Source organism: Engystomops pustulosus, chromosome 4 (genome assembly GCF_040894005.1).
Source record: "Engystomops pustulosus chromosome 4, aEngPut4.maternal, whole genome shotgun sequence".
NCBI lineage: Eukaryota > Metazoa > Chordata > Amphibia > Anura > Leptodactylidae > Engystomops > Engystomops pustulosus.
Window position 1 is genome coordinate 152,416,321 of NC_092414.1, and position 13,679 is coordinate 152,429,999.

General features: G+C 42.1%; 1 protein-coding gene across 4 annotated transcripts in view; it reads right to left on the reverse strand.

Annotated features, from left to right (window-relative positions):
• The window catches only part of CGNL1 (cingulin like 1), a 71,697-nt gene extending 58,583 nt beyond the window's left edge, over positions 1 to 13,114 (reverse strand). For 2 of the 4 annotated variants that reach the window (XM_072148136.1, XM_072148133.1), the window contains exon 1: positions 12,886 to 13,114. The gene's annotated coding sequence lies outside the window, so the exon portion shown is untranslated. The other 2 variants (XM_072148135.1, XM_072148134.1) reach the window with 2 other exon arrangements.
• Positions 13,115 to 13,679: the final 565 nt, after the last annotated feature.

Sequence of the window (13,679 nt, forward strand, 5' to 3'; positions counted from 1 at the left end):
CTGCACTGGTTCTTGTGCTAAGAGTTAGTGTTTTCGCTCTTCTAATAGAATTAACATACGGGCCATGTCTGGCATATTTTAGGCTGGCATCATCCTACATTTGGCAGAATCCAAAAGCACCCTCCAGCCTCACAAACTGACCATACTGGGAAGAATGCAAATAAGTTTTCCAAGGTGTTAATTGGAAAATAATACCTCCTTTTGCTACCTTGAAAGGCAGCCCCTTTAACACCAAGTATGACCTACAAGAAGTCTAAAAACATGGTGTGGGATTAAGCCAAACCAGTATATCTATCCCATAAGGAACAAACTCCCAACTGTAGACAGATCTGTTTCAACCTAGTTGGTTTTAAGGGGGCTGCCTTTCAAGGTAGCAAACAAAGGTATTGTTTTCCATTTAACACCTTGGAAAACTTATTTGCATTCTTCCCAGAATACCTAGTGGAGCATCTATGGCTTTAAGTCTTCAGATGCCTTTAAGGTGGCCTTAATTGGCACTCTCTCCTTAAGGAGAACACCTACTGTCTGAGACTGACCATACTAGAAACCAGCTGCAGGCTGTTGTGTCAATGCCAGATTCCATGGAATGTGTAGGTGTGTCCGCACACTTATCAAGATCAGACATTCATACAGGCATCTATGAGACACACAAAATAATTTATTTGGGAGTCAAATCATGGTTTACTCCTGGCAAGCAATTTTCCATTACAGCAATGGAGTAATCCGCAGACAGTATTTCCAGCAAAAATAAGTTGATAACTCAGCAGATGTTTCCAGCTGCCAAGTACCAACCGTGTACACACATCAGTCTATTAGACGCTTTCCATTCTGTCAGGGGAGGTTGAATGCACAAATGGTATTCTATTATTCATCATATAACCAGGCCTATCCACACTATATTGTTACTGGATATAAAAGGATCAGCAACAAATAATTAAAACTAATTTTTTTATATATATTATATATCTTTCTCCCAAAACATCAAAAACATTAGGTACCTCTACAGGCAAAGCTGCCCATACTATTAAAATATAAAAAAACAACTAACTATGGAATGTGGTTAATGATTTGAATGAAAAGAAATGACACCTGGACATTTTCATTTCATTCAACATCAAATTGATACCCATAAAAACAAAGTCCTTAAGAAAATGGAACAAAACCATTATTTTGTCAATTCCACTGTAAATATATTTAAAAAAAAATCTGAAATGCAGGATGCGGAAAAGTAAACCATAAAGGGACTAGTCCTTGACAGGTTAATAATACTGCAATTATGACTAAAACCACTTTCTTTTTGGAGGGGGAACAATAGCTCAATGTAAATAACTTAATCAATCCCAGCATCTATCATATTTGGCGGTTAAACAAGTTAAGTTAAAAAAGTTTTTGTTTAATTAAAAACTCCTACAGGCAGTCCCCGGGTTACGTACAAGATAGGGTCCATAGGTTTGTTCACAAGTTGAATTTGTATGCAAGTCGAAACTTAAGTCGGGTGTCCTTAAGTAGGGGACCTCCTGCATTGGTTTCCACCAGGTTAATACACCCGGAATTGTCCCATTGGCAGAACAGTTTTCCCATGCTGGTCTTCTTAGGCTTTCCCCCTGCGGCTTTAACCCATTCAGACTTAAAACTTACAATAAGGTCACATACTTTACATAACTTTGCCTTATATTATTGCATAAAAGAGGTTTAGTGGCAAGGCAAGGCCACAACAGCCCTCTACAGATTTATAGTCCTCCTTGCCAGCGCTACCAGTACTATAGAAACTAATATAGATCACTTACATGTCCATAGAAATGCACTGTGCAGTTCTGAGGACTGGTGGCCTTCTGTGCCGCTCATCTATGAAGCACAGCCCCAGTATTTGTCCATACATAGTATTAGTGATATAATCACGAGTGGCTTATGTAAGCATGACCTGTATATCATCAGAACCAAAGCAAAGACATAAAAGTTGGAATGACTATAAAAAATGAAATAATAAGACGATAAACTCCAGGAATGAGATAGAAAACAATGACTGACACACATCCTGGAATGTGAAGATTCAACATGAGCCGACTTATAGGGAAAATATTCATCATCAGCAGGATCTACAAAGTGTTCAAGATAATAACTATGTAAGCAACACAAGGTAGACAGACATGTCATGGTGGTGACTCAGAAGACCTAAATAGCAATGTATATACAATAATAATGATTATGCTCTACATTATTATCTCCGGAATAAAAGTGAGAAATGACATTATTAACGCCATGAGACGTTAATGGATGCCATAAGACAGCTGTATAGACTCAAGACTTCTAGGTCAATACCTGCTAGTAGATCTACACATATCCCTGCCTTTGTGTCAACTCAAATATAGAAGCGGTGCTGGGCATTTCAGGGGAGTTCCCTGTCTACAAGAAAATCCGTAGAGTTTGTTGAGCTGTGTCTTATGTAACAAGTGGTACAACAGCAAGTTGTGGATATCACAACTTGCGGCACAGGGTTCCTTGTCAAGATTATACTGAACAAGCACAATTAAAAAAAAAACATAATAATTGAACCTCTTGTGATGGCTCCTATGGTTCAATTGTTTGTAGTTCTCCCCTTCACATGACTGCCTCACTAGAAAATGAACATGAGAGCATTAATTTCAGTCTGACACCCTCAGGAAACCCCCTTCAATAGTAGGAAGCACGGTGTCATCGCGGCGTGAATTTAACCTGCCTTACTCACTCATAACATGGGTGGATTTTGACAACGTAGTAGAGATGGAGTAAAAATCAAATTTGAAAAGAAGTTTTTTTACAAAGGTTTTCCAAATGCAATGAACAAAAGTAAATTCCGTTTTTAGATGCAATTTAATACTACACCTATAGTCTAAATACACCAGAAATTGCATCCATAGTCTACGGGAAATGTTTTCTCCAAATATCAGTCGACAGCCTGACATGTGCTTATCAAGGTCCATTTAGACTGGTTTGCCTAGTTTGTGGTAGAACTTGACCAGCCTACCTGTAACCCCTTAGGGTGCAGCAACACGTTCAGTTCTTCAGATGCAGTTTTTGGAGCTAAAAGCAGGTGCGGATGATAATTGGATGAGACAAATAATTGAAAGGTGCTGCTCCTCCTCCTACTTTTACTCCATTCCTGCTTTGGGCATCAAAAACTGCATCTGAAAAACTGAATGTGTGGGCACACCCTTAAAGCGAACCTGCCACCAAGTCATTTTTACCCAATGACAGGCTCTAATACTGGGCATACCCCAATCATACAGTAATGCCATATCTTTGAGGAAGAAAAAAAAAAAAAAAAAACAGTGCAAATTAACACCTAGACTATCCCACAGTCTCTCTAGAATATCAGCGGCATAGCACACACATTAACACACTCCTGCAGGGCACTGAATTGCCAGACATCAGTAAGTGACCACAAACCACAAAATCTTTTCCACAAACCACAATCTTTAAACAAAACAAGTCTAAGCAAGAAAAACTACTGGGTGATACGAGAGTCATGTTCTGCATGCTGATCAGACTGTAATACTGAAAGCACTTTCATTTCAGTGTACAGCATGTAGCAGACAACCGGCTCCCACCAATCTGATATATGGTAGATAACTTATCCTAAGGACAGCTTTTAAATGGTAAATACATTCATACATATAAAGTCTTGGTAAGACATGAGCATAGGCAAAGCTGAACAACCTTTAGGTTAGTATCCAATACTACAAAAGCTGAATAAATGGCCATAAATGTCTTATACTGTCATCATTCTAGAATACTATACTAGGTGTAGTATTTTATCAACTCATAGTTATAGTTGTTTATACGAGGCAAGAGGAATAGGTTTTATTTCACACTTTTTTTGGCCAGTACAATGTCTGCTTCATTGGAAGCACCACATCGTATCCTGCTCTGCAATCCAATGTTCATTCAGCAGTTTTTGAAACGTCCTTCAGTGTCTCAGATTTTAACCAAGATGCCATGATAAAGTCATTCAGTTCTGTGTTACAGGGAACCTATCATCAGGAAGGTAATTTCTACCCGATTACAAGTTACAATAGCCTCTCCTATGCCTATTTTAAATTAGCATTTTTTGGAAATCGTGACTAGAGTTAATTCTTTTAAAAAGTTTATTCACATTACCTGGCTCCATGCCAACAGCATCAAGAGACTCCAACAACCAAGTCCGATCCTCTATGCCCAAACCCCTCCCTCAAGGATTCACTGTTGTAAAAGAGCCAGAGGGATGGGTAAGAGGGTGGAGGAGGAGAGGATTCAGCAAGGGGATTGAGACACAGGACAGGTAACGTGAATACATTTTTAGGTTCAATAAAGATTTTATTGAAACAAAATATTAACATTGGGTATAAGTACTATAAGCACCATAATACACATTCATTGAATGAATATTGTGGAGAAAAGGAGCAACAATAATCTAAATCACACATTACTCTAGTGCAAATAAAGTGTATGAGGAAAACATGAAAAAGTAGTACCCACAATTTATAGCAAAATATAATCCTTCATCCCGCCTTCCTTTGAAATATGTACAGACCCATAAAGGACAACCAACACATACCTAAACTAAATAAGAAACCATCACACATCCAACAAACACAGCCATACAGACACACCAGACAACACTCAAACGACGGAAGTACATATGATCCCTGGGAATATTTTGCAGCTATTTGTCAGCCACAGATCGTAGACAGTGCGTGACGGACTTGAGTTACTGGGCTATCTGGGACCGTTAATAACAGAGATTCTGTTATACCCATCGGAAAGTTTGGATTATAGGATGAATACATTTTTAAAGAGAATCGACTATAAAGGCTTTCTTAAAATCAGCACAAAAGGTTATTGAAACCTGTCATCAGTTAAAAATGACATTCCTGATGGCAAGCTCCCTTTAAGGAGCATCAATCTTCCTAATAAAGAAGTTTGTGTAATGATTACTGATCAATTTGTCCTGTCTATAATTACTTTCTTTAGTACTATATCCAAGGACCTAAGGATTCCCGTCAGGTAGCAGAGTAGCTCCCTATGCAGGGAGAAGAACAAAATGTACCTGTTATACCACTTTCGGAATAGCTCGAGTTGCATGTTTCACCAGTGTGCTCTTTATGTCTTGAAACAAGCCCTTCAGGTTGCTGTTACTGACTTTCCTGCCCGGCTGAGGAGGATGTGGACGGCTGGGATACGAGCAATCTGCTTCCTGTTTCTGATTGGCAACAGTTGTGAAACTTGTTCTAGATTTAATTCTGCTAACCGAAACCACAAAAGACAATTAATCTCTTCAGCACAGGAGGCAATACACATTTCTGAGCCAAACGGGAAGGTAAACAGTGAGTTCCTCTGCAGTCATACACTTTTGGCAGGTTTCACAAAAAGCCACACAATATCCACAGGTGACAGATAATGTCAAAGTCATTGAAGACACAAAGCTCCATGGAAGAAAGTCCCTAGACTAAGGAAGGCTATAACTACAATGGCCGACTCAACTACAGAGTTTGTCTCAAATTTACACTGCAAAAATCACGAGGGACCTCCCCCCCCCCCCCCTCCCACTTGAACAAACCAAACACACAATACCTTTTAGATGATTTTATATATGTTACAATGATCCCTCCATCTATGGAAGTAGAGCCCCCCTTTTTTTTTCTTTAGAAAAACTCTGTTCCAGTCATGGAGGCAGGGAGCTGCAGTATACAGTCAAGCTACTCAGCCTCATCAATAATGCAGACATCGCTAATCCATCTGAAGAGAATTCCTGAAGGAGTGGTGAGAGAGAAACAGTGGTTTGGGTTACTCATTTCTTCTTCACACTATTAGGAAGGTTGGGGTTGAGAGTGACGCGGACTATGTGAAGAGAAATCCACGTTGCTCTTGACCCCACCCTCGGGAATTCTCTTCAGCTGGATTAGCAGTGTTGGCATAATTGAGGAGGTGGGACACCTTGACTGTGTACTGCAGCTCCCCGCCTCCTCAGAGTCAGTGAGGAGGGCAAAGTGGCTTTAAAGGCAAGGCATAACATGAAAATGATCCAGTGACATATTCCATTCTAAATGTCATGATTTTTGCAGCAACAACATCACAGAATGTTTTCAAAAACTTTCAACCATTGCATTGAATTGGTTAACCACTGTTGGATAAGTCTGCAGGATACTAGGGGGTTGAATTTATTGGAGTTTAGTCAAGGCATGTGTGTAACTAAGATGGTCCTATAATATGTAGTAACTGCATTTATGTCCTGTGTGGGCCTACTCTCTGGCTGCATTCACATGTGACATTTAAATGAAAACAAAGCAGAACATGTGGCGCTAGTTACCCAAACTCCTCCCTGTTGTGCTTGACTTCTGTTTTAATAAAAAAGCAACTCAAGCACCAGGTGTGAATGCAGCCTCATGGCATAGAGACTGCATTATTTACCACAGGCATCATAAAACAGAGCTGCACCACTTTAGTCCCTATACATACAGAGAAAACAGTATACATATAATATAATGCCAACATTAAACGTTTCAAAACAAAAGGAAAATCCAAACAAATGGGAAAGATAGAACAGTAACCTTAATAATGAAGGACTTGAAGACCCTCCGCTGACCCTGGAGACAAAACAGGGATACTCAAAGTAAAATGTATGAAACGGTGATGGGCTCCTGGTTATACAAACAGTATGCTTTTATTTGACGTCTTGAAGGCTCCATAGACACATCAGATCACAGTACATACAGCCTGCATGTTGCCTGGTGCATATAATATGGTGTTACATATCAAAAGAGAGAGAAAAAAAAGCCATAAATGTACAGCCGGGCAGCTTTATTAGTAGACGTCTACAATGCCCAATAATGTGACTAAATTCCAGAGTTTATATAAAATCATCTTTATAACACACACAAACAACACCACACAAAGACCTGCAAGTCTTACATAGAAGCTGTAAACTTACATTTCATAGTCAGGGAAAGAAAAAATTGATTTACTACGGTTGGGGGGTCCTGACCCCTCTTTTCTTCTCTATGAATAAATGTCAAGGTGTGTAAATTCACTGACTGGGAACAATGACACTGACTTTGAACTGGGAAGCCTGACCTAAGCCTAAAGTGGACCCAGGCAAGTGTTCAAGGAGGATCCCACTGAGAAAACTGTATAGACGGTTAGACTGGAAGCTACAATCCTATAGGAACACATGAAAGCACAGGATCAGCCGGCAATACTGTGCCATAAATCCCGGAAGCTCTCCCTGTGCCCATTATTATACAATGTACTGATACATTTATGAAAACACTCCATCAGGTGTTTCCTCTGTGCTGAAAAAGGATGACACCATGGACAGCAGACCCAGTGACAATCCGCAGCCCACCATTGTGAGCATACCCTTACCCCTGGCACTATGTTCACAAGGCTTTATCATTAATGTATTACATATATGAGGTTATTCATTTTCAGCTGCAGGGGTTTTACATAAAAAATTACACTTATCTCTGAAGGTCCAGAACAAAGAAGACACCTTTTAATGTTCCTGTTATTTCATTTTCTCTTAGGCCTCATTCACACATCAGTCTGTGTGCGGCACTACTTTTGTGCAAAATACTGTACATTTATTCCAGTCTATGGATGTCATGTGGATAAAAGTCATCCATACTTGGGCTGCTTTCACACAACCGTACGCTTTCCCCACTAAGCCTACAACCATGCACTGTAGAGGAGTAGAGGTGACATGGTGGGGTGCCACACATTTGTCTCACCACCATCACTAGGCGCCATATCCGTCTATGGGGACGTTTATCAGACCACAAACTTGTGTGAAAGGGGCTTTACCTGGGCTCCTGCACAAGGCCATGGATTCCACAGCCTACAGCGTTAGACTACTAAGCTTTTCCTATCATCTTCAGCGTGGGAGCGGACCTCACATACCATGGACAGCCAGGCCACAAACAAGGGACCACAGGGATAATTGTCTGCGGCACATAACTGCATGAAGATACTGAAATACCGTACATACTCGTCTATAACCCCCACCTCTGCTTATTCACAAGTCTATTAAAATAAATAAACTAACATACTCGCCTTCTGGCGCTTCTGATGCTCCTGCCCCCGTGGCTCCTCTTCTTTCTTTCTGCTGTAACAGCCGGCAGACGCGTCCATGCACACTGCGCTGGCGGATAGACGCGTCTCTGCTGGCTGTTACAGCCAAGAGAAGAAAGCCCACGGGGGCAGAAGCATCGGGAGCGCCAGAAGGCAAGTATGCAAGTTTATTTTATGACAAAGGGCTGCAGGGGGCATTTCATCAGAAGAGGATGAGGGGGGGTCCTGGCTACATGGGGCATTTCATAACTGGAGGAGGATGTGACTAATATGTTTCCCACCCTCGGCTTATACTCGAGCCAATAAGGTTTACCAAAAATTTGAGTCTTCTACTTGGGTCGACTTATATATTATATATATATATACGGTATGCTTGGTCTCAAAAATTTGTTATATCCACAGGTTCCTTGGGCGCTTCTGCACATTTCCAAAGTCCAATGTTGTAGATCAGATCAATTGTTGTAGGTCTCAATACAATAACACATTATCAGAAGATATCACATCCAATACAGACTGCAGAATGGCTGCTGAATATACCCCAGCAGTAATCCTACAGTGATGCCGCACACATCAGCTAATGCTCGTATCTCCCACTTTTGTTGCAGCAGGGGGCAGAGATAAACCATTGCAACGTTGGGATCCACAGCAATTAAATAACATGATCCAGATCATTTATTTTTTTATTTTTTTATAAATCCCAATTCAGCTTTAGGGTGATGCCACACATGGAGTTTTGAACCCGGTTTTGGTCTGTTTTAAGCAGTCCATCCAAAAACACACACGTTAAAAAAAAAAAACGCATCCGTTTTTTGACCAGTTTTCAATAAGATGATTGGTAAAACCTCTCAAAAACTGATGCGTTTTCAAATAACGCATGCGTTTTTCAAAAATGCATGTGTTTTTTAACACCCAGCTTTCCCAGACCTTCCACACGCAGACTACTAGACATATTAGTTACCAGCTAATATAATGCTTACAACAGATTATTGTGACCCTTAGGGGAACTTAAGATCTCTATGTAATGCAAATCCAACCTTCTCCGTTACATAACATGTTTCTCCATATAGTAATAATAATCACACCCTTTCTCCTCCCTAGGAATCAGCTAATTCATGACACAGGAGGGGGGAATTTAGAAGGTGCCCAGAGTTCAGGAATGCAAAGAATGTTATTGGGAAGCGCAGTACCATCCCCACCCCTGTAGAAAATGGGTATTGTCTAAAGATGCCACTTCAGCTATGTGGCTGCATACTTGGAGCGCAGACACATCTATTCAGATGCTGACAGGTTTCCCATTTAATTAGGAGTTTAGCTAATGACAGCTTTTCATGTGCTGCGCTGCCTGTTATCCCACAGGCCAGAAGAGGGATGCTAATGAGCCATTGTGACCACTGGGGATCCCACCCAAACATAGCAACACACAAGCCACACAATGGGGCACATGTATCAGAAGTCCGGCTTTGTCAGTCTTTTTTTGGGACTTTCTGTTGGTCAGATGTATCTTAGTGGTTTTTCCTTATTGATACATGTGGCATTTGGTCTTAAGTTGCAAATTAACTAAAGTTGCAAAATGTCTGCAAAAGTCGCAATCAGTTAGCTAATTTCTACGCCTGGTAAGGGGCAGCTATAGATTTGCAACAAAAAAAGTCCCTACTTTCACATCTGGATTTGGTTGATAACTCGGGGAACACTGCAGAAAACTAGACAATGGCAAACTTTGAGAGGAGATTGTTTTAGGCGCTAAAAAAGTCATAAATAACAACATGAAAAGCAGCATGAAAAGTCTCAAACATTAAAGAAAAAGGCAAGCCAAAAGTTTGAGATATATATAATATATTAGACACACACACACACACACACATATACTATACACGCACGCAAACACACTAGTATTTTCTAACAATAACAAAAAAAATGGAAGTTCACTAATTTATAAGAAGTAAAATGAATATGTTTTTATATGTATATGCTCAGAGTCTGCCATGCTCCTTGTCTCCTGTAAAAGCAACTGCGACTAGGAGAAGCTTCTCCCCACTGTGTTTAATTACATTTGTAAACGTAAACCTACCTGGTCTCCGCTTAGGGTGCGGTCACATGTCGCGTTTACCGAATGCGTTTAAAAACGCATTGCAATAGCGGAAGAGTGATTTGCCTAATTAAACAGCTGTTAACACGTGTGTTTACAAAACGCAACCGTAAACGCATTGTTGACACATGCGTCAACACATGCGTTTTTTTGTTTTTTCACTGGTTCATTTCCTTAAACAGGGTAAGTATCAGACCCTAAAAAGGGCAAATATAACATGGGTGACCCCATTATTTGCTCACCACCAGTTGCCGCAGGTCACGTCACAGGAAGCCCTTGGTCCTGTTGCTTGGGTTCCGAAACCTCTGCCCACCCTCCAAGACTTCCTGTAATGTAAACTGCAACTAATGCAAAACTTTAACAAGGTATGTATAATATTTGTGACCTTAATGAGGTCTTATATTTACCCTGTTAAAGATTCAAAAAAATGGGGTCACCCCTTTAACACCTAACCCATGTAGATAAATGAATCCGATTTTAAGTTACAGGTATTACTGTGACAGAGCAGCTGCGTGTGAATACAGTGCATGTAGGTAAATATATAAACATACAGCACAACCTTTACAAGGTCTGTCAGAAAAGAAAATAAACTGAAAAGGTCAATTGTGCCTCGCAGGCAATTTCGCTGTGAATGAGACAGTGGCTGTGCTCAGGAAACCATAGACAGGCTACACAGGCACCAAGGCCAGGGCTAAACATAAGGCCCCTTGTGATGTCACATTCCATGAATATAACACAATGCAGAGGATGGGAGTCCTTGCATCATAGCAATATATGATGCTAGGAGTCCCTGCCTGCCAAACAACAGTGCTGACACTGTAACATAAGGGACCATTCCTTATGGACAACCCATTATAAATCTAAAGCTGCCCTGACACAGCTCATGTAAATTCCTTAGAGATCAAGATGCTCTTACCAATTACTTTTTAAACTGACTTTTAGAGGTGTTGCTGAATAGAAGAACCTACACCCCTCATTATATAACGTTCACGTCCGGCTGGACAAAATATAACAAGGTTAAAACATGTTTTTGTCTGAAAAAAGCCCTTCAGGCTTGGAGGAGGGATGCCATAGATAACAGATATAAGAAGATCACCATAGTCAAGGTGCCTGGATCTATGTGTAAGTGTTTATTATGACTGATTTTGATGGTAGATTTCCTTTAAAGGGAACCTGTCATCAGGAATTTGCCTAATAAACCACTACCAGTATGCTGTCAAGCAGCTGAGCAGGTTGTATATCCTGTTTCTTTCATGGTCCAGCTTTGTGGCATCATCTAGAAAATCAACTTTGAAGAGAGATGCAAGTTAGATGTATAAAGTCAGGGAGGTGGAGAGTTTATCACTGAAGTCAAGCTCTCCCTTCCTCTGAACACCTCCTCCCATGTGATTGACTTCATGCGCTGGACCTCAGGAAATCTGATCTATATTGTCCTAATGTCAATTACAGTGAAGAAGGCGTTATAAGGCAGGGAGAGCTTAAAGGAAACCTACCACTTGAAGTGGCAGGTATAATAAGCCGGAGCTTAATTTTGTTAGTGTTTTAAACCGCAGTATCGCGGAGAGCCGTGCACATGGTCACGCGCATGGTGCGCCGAGCGCGTACCTCCCTGCGCCGAAGCAGCTCCGGCCATAAAGTTTAAAAAGTGTTTTAAACCGCGGTACTGCGGTTTAAAACACTAACAAAAGCAAGCTCCGGCACCAGCTCACCCTGAGCTGGTGCTCGGTAGTTCCCTCTTATACCTGCCACTTCAAGTGGTAGGTTTCCTTTAAGTGTTAAACTCTCCGCCTCCTAAAACTAATTTACATCATACTTCAAAGTTGATTTTCTGGATGACATCACCACTCCAGGCCATGAAAGAAACATCTAGAGCCTGCTTAGCAATACACTGCTAGTGAATTATTAGGCCAATTTCTGATGACAGGTTCCCTTTAAGTAAGGAAGAAAGGCAGAGGAAAAAGAAGGGCACATGAACAGATTTCTTTAATAAAATACATTACAATGTTTACTATTATCACCCGCATTATTGATTTATGCAGTCTTGTTGAAGGTTTAGTTACACTTTAACTATCCTTAGGACAGGTGATAAGTATGGCGGGGTCTGACACCAGCCACATGGCCTGTCTGCAGGAGACCATAGCAATCTCTATGGTTCAGATGGTTGGTTTATAATAAACCCCGCACACAGAATGTGATCAGCACCCAGTACCCCCATGCACTATGGGGTCCGCCTGACTATCAGCAGTAATACACACATGGCTGCTGTATACAGGCACCCACAGAGGATCTTCACATATGGTACATTTTATTGTTTCTGTGAGTGAGCACAGTCTCCTGATCCTCCAGGACCCTCATAGCAGAAACACCTGAGCCCACAACCAGAATGACCACCAGTCCTGGGCACCTACTGGTTAACACTCTTATCACCTGAGTCCAGCAACTCAACACACAGCGAAGATCCAGGCACCCAAGGTCATTGCAGACATGGAACTCAGCCGAACGCAGTAAAATCGCACAGTGTGGAGAAGCTCCGATCTCCATATCAGCAGAACACCAGGGACACGCAATGTAGAGTTGCGCTAGAAGCGGTCAGGTACCTGAAAGGTGTGAACTATGAGCACAGACATCGTCCTGTCAGAAAGTTTGTCAGACTTTCCTCGGTGTCTGCCTCCATCCTCAGCAAGTTACCTCACATGACAAGTTCTCTCACTCACCTCCTCTGCCAGTCCCCTCTGCTGTGCAGTTACTCCAGCACTAGTCTCCCAGCGCAGCTCTGCTCCGGGCAGCCTCCCTCTCCTCCAGGGTCACCACCCCTTCCTCCTTTTGTTAGGAGGAATCCGAAATCTGGCCAGACGCCACACCGCCACCTACTGTGCGAGCCAGGGCTCTGCAGCACAGCATCAGGCGTCCTGATCTATGGCAGGGCCAGGTATCCTCCATGTCCTGGGGATGGCCCTCTACCCCTGTGTTACACCCCTGTGATTTATAGCAGGGCCAGGTATCTTCCATATCCTGAGGATGACCCTCTACCCCTGTGTTACACCCTTGTGATTTATAGCAGGGCCAGGTATCCTCCAGGTCCTGAGGATGACCCTCTACCCCTGTGTTACACCCCTGTGATTTATGGCAGGGCCAGGTATCCTCCATGTCCTGGGGATGACCCTCTACCCCTGGGTTACACCCCTGTGATTTATAGCAGGGCCAGGTATCCTCCAGGTCCTGAGGATGACCCTCTACCCCTGTGTTACACCCCTGTGATTTATGGCAGGGCCAGGTATCCTCCAGGTCCTAAGCATGACCCTCTACCCCTGTGTTACACCCCTGTGATTTATAGCAGGGCCAGGTATCCTCCAGGTCCTGAGGATGACCCTCTACCCCTGTGTTACACCCCTGTGATTTATAGCAGGGCCAGGTATCCTCCATGTCCTGGGGATGACCCTCTACCCCTGTGGTACACCCCTGTGATTTATAGCAGGGCCAGGTATCCTCCAGCAGCTGACCGCTTGAG